We start from the raw sequence: 11,961 nt of genomic DNA, 5'->3' as shown, positions 1-11,961 counted from the left end.
CTCTTTGCTATAACAGTCTGATCTTACATTTTTCATTTAGAAATAACTGATCTTCGTTTCCGTTGACTGATTTGTCTTTTGTCGACTCCAGAAATCTTGTGAACTTGGGACCAAGTATGCTGGTTTCGAGAAGGAGAAGATCCAACTCAAGCTTGACCTGGATCTTGCCAAGGAGAACCTGAAGAAAGCCCAGGATGAAGTAGCTATCATGGGAGGTAATAACTTGCTGACTACTCACCTTGTCATTTTTTTCCTTTGCATCCTTTGAACAGAGTGATTCCACTCGAACAGATGTGCATAGTGAAAACTGTCAACTCCAAGCTCGTCCGAGAAATGTTATTTCTTTAGACAAAATGAAGCAAGCTTTGGAGTAGAAGGACCTTGATCTTGCGGCGACGCAGAAGACAACACGTGAGAAGACTGAACTTGTTGATAGGAAGCTGGCTTCTGTCGGAAAGTTGGAAGAGGAGAACGCCAAGCTGAAAACTGCCATTGACGAGGCAAAGAAAGAAACGGTGCAGCTGAAGGAGAAGAAGGTGGCCCTGGCTGACAAAGTGGATGTTCTCACTCGGAAGAGGGATGAACTAGAAGCTTATCTGGGTGGTCTTGCGAAAAAGATGTTCCTCATGCTTGAAGGTATTTTCCCTGATCCGACTGGATCGAAAAAATTCATCACAATGCTGCTGCCAATTCACCATATTTCACTTCGTGTAGAATTCTGTCAGAATTTTGAAGAGGAAACCGAGCAAATTGAGATGGGACTGGACCCCATCAACTCCCCTGTTAAGGATGAAGCTACCATGAATGTGCTGCGGCTGGAATCCCGCCTTGCCAATGTCTTGGACTATCTCATCGACTGAAAGTGGCATTGTCACGGATTGACAAGGAGCTGTGTCCAGAGGATGTGTTTCAAAATGATCTCGAGTCGCTGATGACTCGACTCAACGACATCCCTGACCGAGTGCAGGCATCGAAGAAGTCATCTACTTGATGCGGTGCTGAAGTGGCTCTATCACTCGTCTGCGTTCATTGCAAGGACGCCACGGAGGAATAGTTGAAAGCCCTATAGGTGGCAAACACCAATAAGCTTCAATTTCAGTCTTTCATTGAGACCTTCATCGATGCAACCACTCGCATCGCAGACGGTATTGACTTGGATACCTTTGTCGAGCCAGCAAGTCCTCCTCCTGCTGAGTGAAAAACTTGATAACCTGGTTTAATATCCCTCAGAATGCCGAGTGCTTTTGAAATCGTTAAAACTCCTTCGGTCCTGGTGCCCGAGTATTTCGATTTGAGGTTCTGAACCTTACTGGATTTATCCGTACATGGTTGTTTACTTAGGCGAGAGGGTTGCTCTTCACTCAGAGTGTTTTTATAACTTAGGCGAGTACAGGATCGTAGCTAAGGCCCCGAGTGAAAAGGTTGCTCTTCATTCGGAGTGTGTTTTGAAAGTTAGGCGAGTACGGGGTCGCAGCTAAGCCCCCGAGTGAGAGGGTTTCTCTTCACTCAGAGTGTTTTATAACATAGGCGAATACAGGATCGCAGCTAAGCCCCCGAGTGAGAGGGTTGCTCTTCACTCGGAGTGGGTTTTGAAACTTAGGCGAGTACGGGGTCATAGCTAAGCCCCCGAGTGAGAGGGTTGCTCTTCACTCGGAGTGTGTGTTAAAACTTAGGTGAATCTGGTTGGCATCTAAGCCCCCGATGAGAGGGTTGCTCTTCACTTGGAGTGTGTTGTGAAACTTAGGCGAGTACGGGCTCGCAGCTAAGCTCCCGAGTGAGAGGGTTGCTCTTCACTCAGAGTGTATTATAACTTAGGTGAATCTGGTTCACAGCTAAGCCCCCCTAGTGAGAGGATTGCTCTTCACTTGGAATGTGTTTCAAAACTTATGCGAATCTGGTTCGCAGCTAAGCCCCCGAGTGAGAGGGTTGCTCTTCACTTGGAGTGTGTTTTGAAACTTAGGTGAGTATGGGGTTGCAGCTAAGCCCCTGAGTGAGAGGGTTGCTCTTCACTCGGAGTGTTTTATAACTTAGGCGAATCTGGTTCGCAGCTAAGCCCCCCGAGTGAGAGGATTTCTCTTCACTCAGAATGTGTTCTGAAACTTAATTAGGTGAATCTCATTCGCAGCTAACCCCTCGAGTGAGAGGGTTGCTCTTCAGTCGGAGAGTGTTTTGAAACTTGGACGAATCTGGTTCATAGCTAAGCCCCCAAGTGAGAGGTTTGCTCTTCACTCGAAGTGTGTTTTGAAACTTAGGCGAGTATGGGGTCGTAGCTAAGCCCCCGAGTGAGAGGGTTGCTCTTCACTCAGAGTGTTTTATAACTTTGGCGAATCCGCTTCGTAGCTAAGCCCCCGAGTGAGAGGGTTGCTTTTCACTCGGAATGTGTTTTGAAACTTAGGCAAATCTGGTTCGCAGCTAAGCCCCGAGTGAGAGGGTTGATCTTCATTCGAAGTGTGTTTTGAAACATAGGCGAGTATGGGTGTCGGTGTCAAAACCGGCGGATCTCGGGTAGGGAGTCCCGAACTGTGCATCTAGGATCGATGGTACCAGGAGACGGGGGACACAATGTTTACCCAGGTTCGGGCCCTCTCTATGGAGGTAATACCCTACTTCCTGCTTGATTGATCTTGATGAATATGAGTATTACAAGAGTTGATCTACCACGAGATCGTAATGACTAAACCCTAAAAGTCTAGTCTGGCTATGATTATTATTAGGGTATCTACGGACCTAGCCCTCCGGTTTATATAGACACAGGAGGGATCTAGGGTTACACAAGGTTGGTTACAGAGAAAGAAATCTTAATAGACGACGCCAAGCTTGCCTTCCACGGCAAGGAGAGTCCTATCTGGACACGGGTAGGATCTTCGGTCTTCGTATCTTCACAGCCCAATAGTCCGGCCCATATTGATTGGTCAGACGCTCGAGGACCCCTTAGTCCAGGACTCCCTCAGTAGTCCCTGAACCAAGCTTCAATGACGATGTGTCCAGCATCCAGATTGTCTTCGGCATTGCAAGGCGGGTTCCACTTTCCGAATATTCCAAGATAGTCTTCGGATAAAATGAAGGTGTCCAGATCTGCAACACAAGTACCACACACGACTATGGGGAATAAAATATTTCACGAGTCCCATCTGCTGACAACTTTTTGCAAGATGACATCACGTCTGTTCGATCACTACATCGAACTGTTTTTGTCCGCCGTTCCGTGCTTCGAGATGCGGTTTTCATTGGCACATCTTGTCAAAGCAAAGATCATGTCCCCTTATTGCGGGATTCTCATCAATATGGGTGTGGGTAATCCAACCGTACCGTTTACACAGCCCTTTGGAATAGGCGAGTTTTAGGGCGAGTGGGGAGGCATTCGATATACACTGCCTTTATAAGGGGATAGGGATTTCCCCTTCTTCTCACACACCTTATCTCTTCCTCTGCCTTTCCACTCTTGAGCTCTACTGCCCAAGTTCTCATATTTTTCCCACTCGAGAAAGCAGTCAACCATGTACGGATCCGTAGGTCAAGGCAAGTGGATGGCCTCCTTTGTCAAGGAGAAGGACATTACTGAGCTTCGGGCGGCCGGGTACCTGGCGAAGGAAATCGCCCATCGTCTTCCAGCCCAGGGGGAAGTCGTCCCCACACTGAAGCCCAACGAGAGGGTGGTATTCATCCCTCATTTCCACCGCGAGATAGGGTTTCCACTCCACCCTTTCGTCCGCAGGCTGATGTTCTATTACGGGTTAGACTTCCATGATCTATCTCCGAACTTCTTCCTCAACATCTCAGCGTTCATCATCGTGTGTGAGGCCTTCCTCCGCATCCGTCCCCACATTGGGCTGTGGCTCAAGGTCTTCAACGTGAAGCCGAAGGTGGTGGATGGCCAACACGCGGAGTGCGGAGGCGCCATGGTGAGCAAGCTGGCCAATGTCTCCTGGCCAAAAGGCACTTTTGTGGAGACTATCAAGGAATGGCAGAAACAATGGTTCTACATCACAGAACCCCGTGGTGCCACCTGGGCCGCAGCTAGCGAATTCAACTCCGGCGCTCCCATGCGACTCACCTCCTGGGTTGCGAAGAGCCCGAATTGGTGTTCGTCAGATGAGCTGATAGTGCTGCAGACGCACAATCAAAGCATGGTGGACAAAGATATCAAGGTCGTCGATGTAATCCAGGTGATGCTAGTTCGCCGGATTCTCCCCTGCCAAAGCCGAAGAAGCACCAAACCCTAGAGAGGCTCTTCGGAACAACTCAGAAGATGCCTGGAAGTTGCTCTTGAAGGGCAACGAGACACCGCCAGCCAGAGACTCGGACCGTGGGCACGACATTAACCACCCCGCCAGCAAGGTAAGTTTTTAGCACACCCTCTACTTGATTTTTTCAAGGAGGATATCTGAACTTTTTATCATCATCGCTTCTTCAGGAATGGATGGAGAGGGCGAAGCAGAATCCGTGTCTAGCTCCGCTACCTGAGGAACCATTCATCCCGCGTCTAGCAAAGATGCTGGTGCCGACACCCTGTACGGCACCGAAGAAGAAGGCCAAGGGGGTCCGGAGTGGCCCCCGCCGCAAGGGCACTTCGGACACGACGTCTGAAGACAAGAACCGCTCCTCCGCCGCCGAAGACGACGACGATGAGGAGGAGGAGGAGGAGAGCGATTCTCCCCCTGATGGGGGGAGGAAGAAGAGGGCGGCCTCCACAATTCTGGAGGCGGAGGCGCCCAAGAAGGGGAAAGGACCACTCATGGGCAGCTCCACGTGGGACGTCGACAACAGTCTGGAGCGACGCCCCCGAAACAAGCCCCTGGCCGCATCGTGATGCTAAGAACCCGTACACGTCCAATTATCCGGCCTTTCCACCTTATGGTATTTTACATGGTTTAATCATGTCATTGCAGTCCGGCCCACGACAGCTCCCAACGATCCTCATCAAGAGGCTCGTTGGACTCAAAGGAGATGACCAGCGAGACACCGCCAGCCGCTTACTCTCCCAAGGCCAAGGGAGATGATGAGGTGCTGTCCCAAAGGACCATCCTAGGCCAGGGAGAGGTTCGGGAGGCCGTCAAGGCAGCGCCGGAGGGCGACACCTCGGCCGCCTGACACATGGGGGGACAGGCCCCAATGGAGACTGAAGATGGGGGCTGTGCTCTATTCGGCCCCCCTCTGAGCACGGATCCGGAGACCCATACAGCCCCGGAGTCTGACAAGTAGCCTCCTTCAAGAGAAGGAGGCGTGCCCATCCCCCCGGTGACCTCTGTCCAACCAGAGGCGCCGGATAATCTATTGGAAGCGCTACGAGGCGCTTCCATTGTGGAAGAACATCGTATCCTTATGTGTACGATGATTGAGAAGGTCCAGTCCGTTAAGAGAGGACTAATCGAAGCCTGCAGCGGTCTGCTGACAGGTTTTGAGGTAAGCAGCGTTTAACCGAAAAAATCCAAATATAGAAAGTAGCCCCTGAGACACTGTTCGGTGTTCGAAAAGAAAAGTCGGGCAGAGGATCAATTAAATTTCGTAGGAAGCTAACCAAACTGTGTCTTGTTTGAAGAAACAGGCGTTGCTGCTGGCCGCGACTTCTCATACTGTCGAAGTCTCCGGACTAAAGCAGAAACTGGAGTGGGCCGAAGAAGAGCTCGGCCAGGCGAGGAAGCAGCTGGAGGACCAGCAAGGTATGTAGTGGCTTGCTTTGTATTCGGAAAGAATAAATGATAAATACTGACCGTAGTGTCATGATATGTGCAGGGGCGACGACCGAGGTCGAGGCCCTGAAAAAGACCCTGGCCGAAGCTGAGGGAAAAGCTGTCAAGGAGCAGGCTGCTCGTAAAAAGCTTAAGGCCAGGCTGAACAAGGTCCAGCAAGAGCTCCAAGATGCTGTCAAGAAATATGATGCTTTGGAGGGAGATGTTTCGGCTTGAGAGGCCGAACTCGCAAAAGTTCGCCAAAGCGCGGAAGCGGCCCGAGTTGAAGCCCAGGGTGCCCTCCAGGAGAGCCAAGAGGCCAAGAATATCGCAGTGGGTAAGGCATTTAGTATGCAAAGCAAGCATGTGAAGAAGAAATATCTCCTACTAACCCGGATTCGGAGTTCTCCAGGGGCATTTGTAGATCTGTCGCGTAGTGTGTCCGACGCTGCGGAGTTCTTCCGAGCCGAAGAAGGGAGCTCGGCGGAGAAGTTGTTCTTGTCGCAGTATCTTGCGCCAGAGCATCCCGTGCCCTTCACTGGTCAGCTAATACAGCTGGTGGAGCTACATAGGGTGGCTGACCTGGCCATGAAGGATTTGATAATCCGGCTGTGGCCAGCCGAAGCTATGCCCGACAGCTACCTCGGACTCGTGAAGAGGATGGTGAACGCCTGTCCTCGGCTGGACGTCGTCAAGCGATCGGCCTGCATTGAAGGTGCGCGAATGGCCTTCGCCCGTGTCAAGATATGGTGGGTGAAGATGGACGCCGTCAAGCTGACGACCGAGGGGCCGCCAGAGGGCAAGGAGCACCGCACGCCTGAGCGATATTTTGCAGATGTCCTGGAGGGGTCACGCATTGTAGCCACGCAATGTGCACAAGACACTGTTTTCGAATGAATACAATCATGTTGTCTTTGCCATGTATGATGAAACAAAATCGTTATGTAATATAATGTATAGTTAAAAAAATTCTCCTCCTGTGCGGCCGTGTTATGTGAAATCTGAGAGTTGGCCAGTCGTCGGCTTCTGCCCCCACGTAGGAAATATGGGGGTGTTCGGGATGCAATCTAAATACTCTTGATCCAATTGTTTGGTCCTTGAAGGAGGTTTTTAGTGCGATGAACCATGCAATCGGACTATGCGGATTTAGCACCCTCACTTAGCCATAGGAGTTTGACAGATAGAAATATAGGCGCAACCCCTAGTGTTCGGACTAGGGAGTTGTAAACACTTGATCGGGTAAGTATCGATCCCCGCATAATGCTAAAAAAATCTCTAAGGATTTGAGACCTCCGAAGAACTGACCGGCCCTCGCCGCATCATGACAGCCACTTTTCGGCTTTCTCTACTGAGGTGCTCACTTGGGTAAACCAGGGCACAATCGCAGTAGTTCTCCCTTTACTACCCTAGCCGATACAACGGAACGTAAGGTAGTAAGAGCAGGAGCCGGGCTTGACCAAAGACATGATTCGGAGCCAATGCATATAGTGCTAAATTCGGCGTGTCGAACTGTACTATAAAAGTGTTCGGACTTATGAAGCCCTGGCAAATTGAAATGCACCAGAGTGTACGGGTGTTGTCTGATAAAGTTAGCAGAAATGATAAGATAAAAAGAAAACAAAAGAGGAACAAGTAGTAAGTTGTTTCTATTATAATTTCACTGGTGCGTTAAAGTGCATTTGTACAAATAATGCCATAGGCAGAAGGCTATTTACTATGCCTTAACCAATAGAGAGCGGCGTGTGGGTCCTGGAAACAGGTAAAAGGGATCGTTGAAGAAACCACCTAAAGATTACCCCGTACGTCCATGCTTCTTGTCGCCTTGGTGTTTTTATCCTTCGAAAAGAATCGATGGTCAAGCCGCCAGAAAAGGCCTGCTAAAAAGAGAAAAATAAAAAAAGAAATATTGAGATTATGTGTGTCCGGGCCAGTCGAGCCTATCGCGGATCACAAGCTAATTATGCCTCCATCCGTGTCCATGGTATTTTTTAGTGCGTAATTATGTATGTGCGGTACAACTGCCACCACTTGGTCAGGACTAGGACGGAGGCCAAATTGCTATTTGAGCTCTTGACGAGCCAAGCTGTCCGTCTATAGAATAGTTCAGACTCTCTTGACAGTGTCCGGGGGATCGTCCGCTGAATTGAGTTTCTGCTTGAAAAGGCCGCCCTGTACCTCTGCCGCTAAGGCAGCGGTGTGCTCGTCGGCGCGGAGGGAGCGTTTCCTGTTTCCTTAACTGTTATGACGCCGCGTGGTCTGGGCATCTTAAGCTTGAGATAAGCATAGTGTGGTACCGCATTGAATCGAGCAAACGCAGTTTGTCCGAGCAGTGCGTGATAGCCGCTGCGAAAGGGGACGATATCGAAGATTAACTCCTCGCTTCGGAAGTTATCCGGAGATACGAAGACAACCTCTAGTGTGATTGAGCCCTTACAACGGGCCTCTACACCTGGTATGACTCCTTTAAAGATAGTCTTTGTGGGCTTGATCAGTGATGGGTTAATGCCCATTTTGCGCATTGTATCCTGATAGAGCAAGAGGCTGTTGCCACCATCCATCAGGACTCGCGTCAGGTGGAACCCATCAGTTATTGGCTCCAGGACTAGTGCGGCTGAACCGCAGTGACGAATACTGGTCGGATGATCCCGGCGATCAAAAGTGATCGGGCATGACGACCATGGATTAAATTTTGGGGCGGCTGGCTCTATCACGTAGACGTCCCTCAACGTGCGCTTGCGCTCCCTCTTGGGGATGTGGGTGACGTATATCATGTTCACCATTTTGACATGAGGGGGAAACTTCTTCTGTCCCCCTGTGTTCAATGGTCGGGGCTCCTCGTCGTCGTCTTCACTTTGCGATCCCTTATCCTTGCTTTCGGCATTTAACTTGCCGGCCTATTTAAAAAACCAAAAATCTCTATTGGTATGATTGGGTGGTTTGTCTGGGGTGCCGTGAATCTGGCACGGACGATCAAGTATGCGGTCGAGGCTAGAAGGGCCCGAATTGTTCTTTTTGAATGGCTTCTTCCGCTGACCATACTTAGAGCCATTGAATCCGTCATTGACCACCATATCCTCGGTGTTGTCATTGTTGTTTCGACACTTGTATCTATTGCGTCGAGACTTGTCGTTGCTATTTTTAGCTTCAGGGGTGCTGGCGTCGCTTGCATTGTTTTTGCCTCGCCCGCACAAAAGCGGGTCATGAGTGCCGTTGTCAGGACCCCGATTCCAAGTCACATCGATCTAGCCGGTAACACCTCATATCACATTGCGGCCTCACGCATGGTATCCCACGGGTGTCGCCTTACCATGGCCCGGAACCGTTTGCGCCTTTTGGCTCATGTATATGATAGTGTCGCTAGCATCCATATGACAGAGAACCTGGGCTGACATGGCTAGTCGTGAACCCAAAGCGGCACAGACCTATGGAGACAGGCATACATGAATCACATCGAGCATGTCGGTCATCAGCGAGTGAATCCGGGCTGCAGCATTGGGCTAATAGGACTCCGGGGAACCCGGGCTGTAGCAGGCTAGGCAGGACTCCGGATGTCACCGCGTGACATTTCTCCGAAGGGACAGACATAGGAACGAAGTGAAACACATGCCGGCCAGTCAAGTGTCCTGAGCAGTAGTGCTGGGCTAGCAGGACTCCGGTGAACCGGGCTGTAGTGGACTACTATGGCTCGAGGAACACTAGACTACATTTCCCCATAAGAAAGGCTGCCAAGGATAAACAACTAGATTGTCGGATCCCACTCATACCAAGCATTTCAATCATACACAGAATATGCCCGATATGAGTACATACAACATGGCATCACAACAAAACTCTACAACTCAAGTACTTTATTTAAAGGATCCAGAGAGCCATACATAACAAGTTCATACAGGTAGGGGTCACATGACCCAACACTCAAGTCATACAAGCATACAAGCAAAAGCAGAAGTAAATAGTCTGAGTACAGACACTAGAAAGCGAGAAGGCTTCCGAAGCTTGTCTATCTACATAGGGCCCTCCATGGCCAGGATCACCACCTGGGTGGCTAGTCACCCGTCGACATCAAGGTCTACGTACAACCCATCGGAGGGGGTGGTGTTGTCGTCTGAAAAGAGTAATTAAGCAAACATGAGTACAAAGGTACTCAGCAAGTCTTACAACAGAACCTACTATACATGCTCATTCTCAAGAAGGTGGTGGGGTTATTGCAGCAAGCCAGCTTTGACTCTTGGCTAGGCTATCCTACGGAACTCCACTAGTAAAATAGTTTTCGCACACGAGTGCACTACTCACCAACACAATACTCCACCAGGGATCCTCCCTCGTCATCCTATGAGAGGGCCATCCTCGGTACTCACACTTATCTTGAGTCTTTTAGTAGTAACAATTAACTTGTCTATGAACTGTATAGGCAACCAAGTAGTCCTTTACCGCGGACGCGGCTATTCGAATAGTTTTATACCCTGCAGAGGTGTACTTCTTCATACACGCTTTCACCACTTACCGCCGTTTACACGACATGTACTCGGCAACCTTCAAGCAGAAGCCCAACGAGGGTGTCGGCCACGGCCTACCTAAACACTCAAGTCTCTAGTCCAGGTTCATTGCCTATCCAGGTTCCATCCGCGGGGAGTCCGGCCGAGGTTTCCACATACGGCCCCGAACGATGTGAACAGGGTCCCGAGACGCCAAACGGGCGCCCGGCATACCCGGCCACGGTGTATCTACCGCAACATAGCCCACCCCTAGGGTCAGCGCTACGTACGGCCGCCAACACATAACCTACAAACACCAGAAACTATTTGCAACTCCTGGACAGAGTACTAGGGTGATTAAGAAGCCGAGAGGTTCAATTAAGGATCCCAATGCATGGTAGTAGCTGATTCTTAAAATCACACAAACATATCTCAGTTCTAAGGGACGGTCTCAATGAAAGAACGCACCATGTACTCCTACATCGCCTCTCATCGATACCTTTACCAAGTCATGTTCAACACATCCCTCACATTACTGACATAATCCTTTCACTCTAGCCCATCACCCAGACGAACCAGACCTGACACAACTCTAAGCATAGCAGGCATAGCAAGGTAGAAATCACATACATGGCTCAATCAACTCCCACACATGCTAGTGGGTTTCATCTAGTTACTGTGGCAATGACAGGTCATGCAGAGGATAAGGGTTCAACTACCGTAGCACACAGCAGTTTGAATCGCGTTGTCTTAATGCAGTAAACAAGAGCAGAAGCGAGAACATGGGTTTTTATCGAAATGATCAATGGGTTGCTTGCCTATTGTAGTGGTAGTAGGGTACTGCCCTTCAGACGGATACTCAGGGTTATCCTCGGAGGCAGAACCTACCACGAAAGACACACCAAACATAATCAACACATGGCAATATGCAACAATATGATGCATGCTATGACATGGCAAAATGAATGTGTCTTGGCCTAATGCAAGCTAAAACAGAAAGGTATGAACCCATTTGAATCAAAGATTCAAATGATAGCTCATTTAACTTAGCCTTATTAGTGCATCATATTATATTGCATAGACAGCATGGTTATCTGGTTTTGTCATGCATGAAACCATTACAGATGGATAGATTGAATTTTTCTGATCATTTTTCATATACAAATCTTTGCATTTGGAGCTATGGTTGATTTTCTATGATTTTTAGAAGTTTTGGCTATTTTCTGGAATTTCCTATTAAAGAATAAATCCAGTAATTGAATTAATGCGTCAACATGACATAGGTGTGACGTCAGCGGGTCAACTGGGTCGGCCAGGTCAAACCTGACTGGTGGGCCCTGTCTGCCAGTGACTCAGCTAATTAACAGAATTAAATTAACACTAATTAGCTGTCAGTGGGGCCTGGGTCCACATGTCAGTGACTAAACTAATTAAAATTAGTTAAAACTAATCCTAAAGTAATTAGCAAACCGGCCCCACCTGTCATAGACTCAGGGGGGGTCAACCTGGGCCCACACGGGGTCAAACAGGGTCAACTCGCTGGCGTCTAGACGCCGGCGAGGCCAGACGCGGCGGAGCAACGCGGGATTTGCACTCCGGTGACCAAAAGGACGGCGGAGACTATCTACGTGATGCGGGGAGGAAGCCGTGTCGAGTGGTGGCAGTGGGTGGAGCTGGGGTGGCCGGAAACGTCGTCGGCGACGAGTTTGGCGGCGGCCGGAGCTCGGGTGAGGATGAACTAGTCGCTAGGGGGCACGGGGAGGCCCGAGGTTTGGTGCGTTGAGCTCCTGGAGGTGCGGTAGGACTAGTGGACAGGG

The sequence above is a fragment of the Triticum urartu genome, chromosome 6A (assembly GCF_056163025.1).
Source record: "Triticum urartu cultivar PI428250 chromosome 6A, HENAU_Tu73, whole genome shotgun sequence".
NCBI lineage: Eukaryota > Viridiplantae > Streptophyta > Magnoliopsida > Poales > Poaceae > Triticum > Triticum urartu.
The sequence above is the reverse complement of the archived record's forward strand: the minus strand, read 5'-3'. Positions refer to the sequence as shown.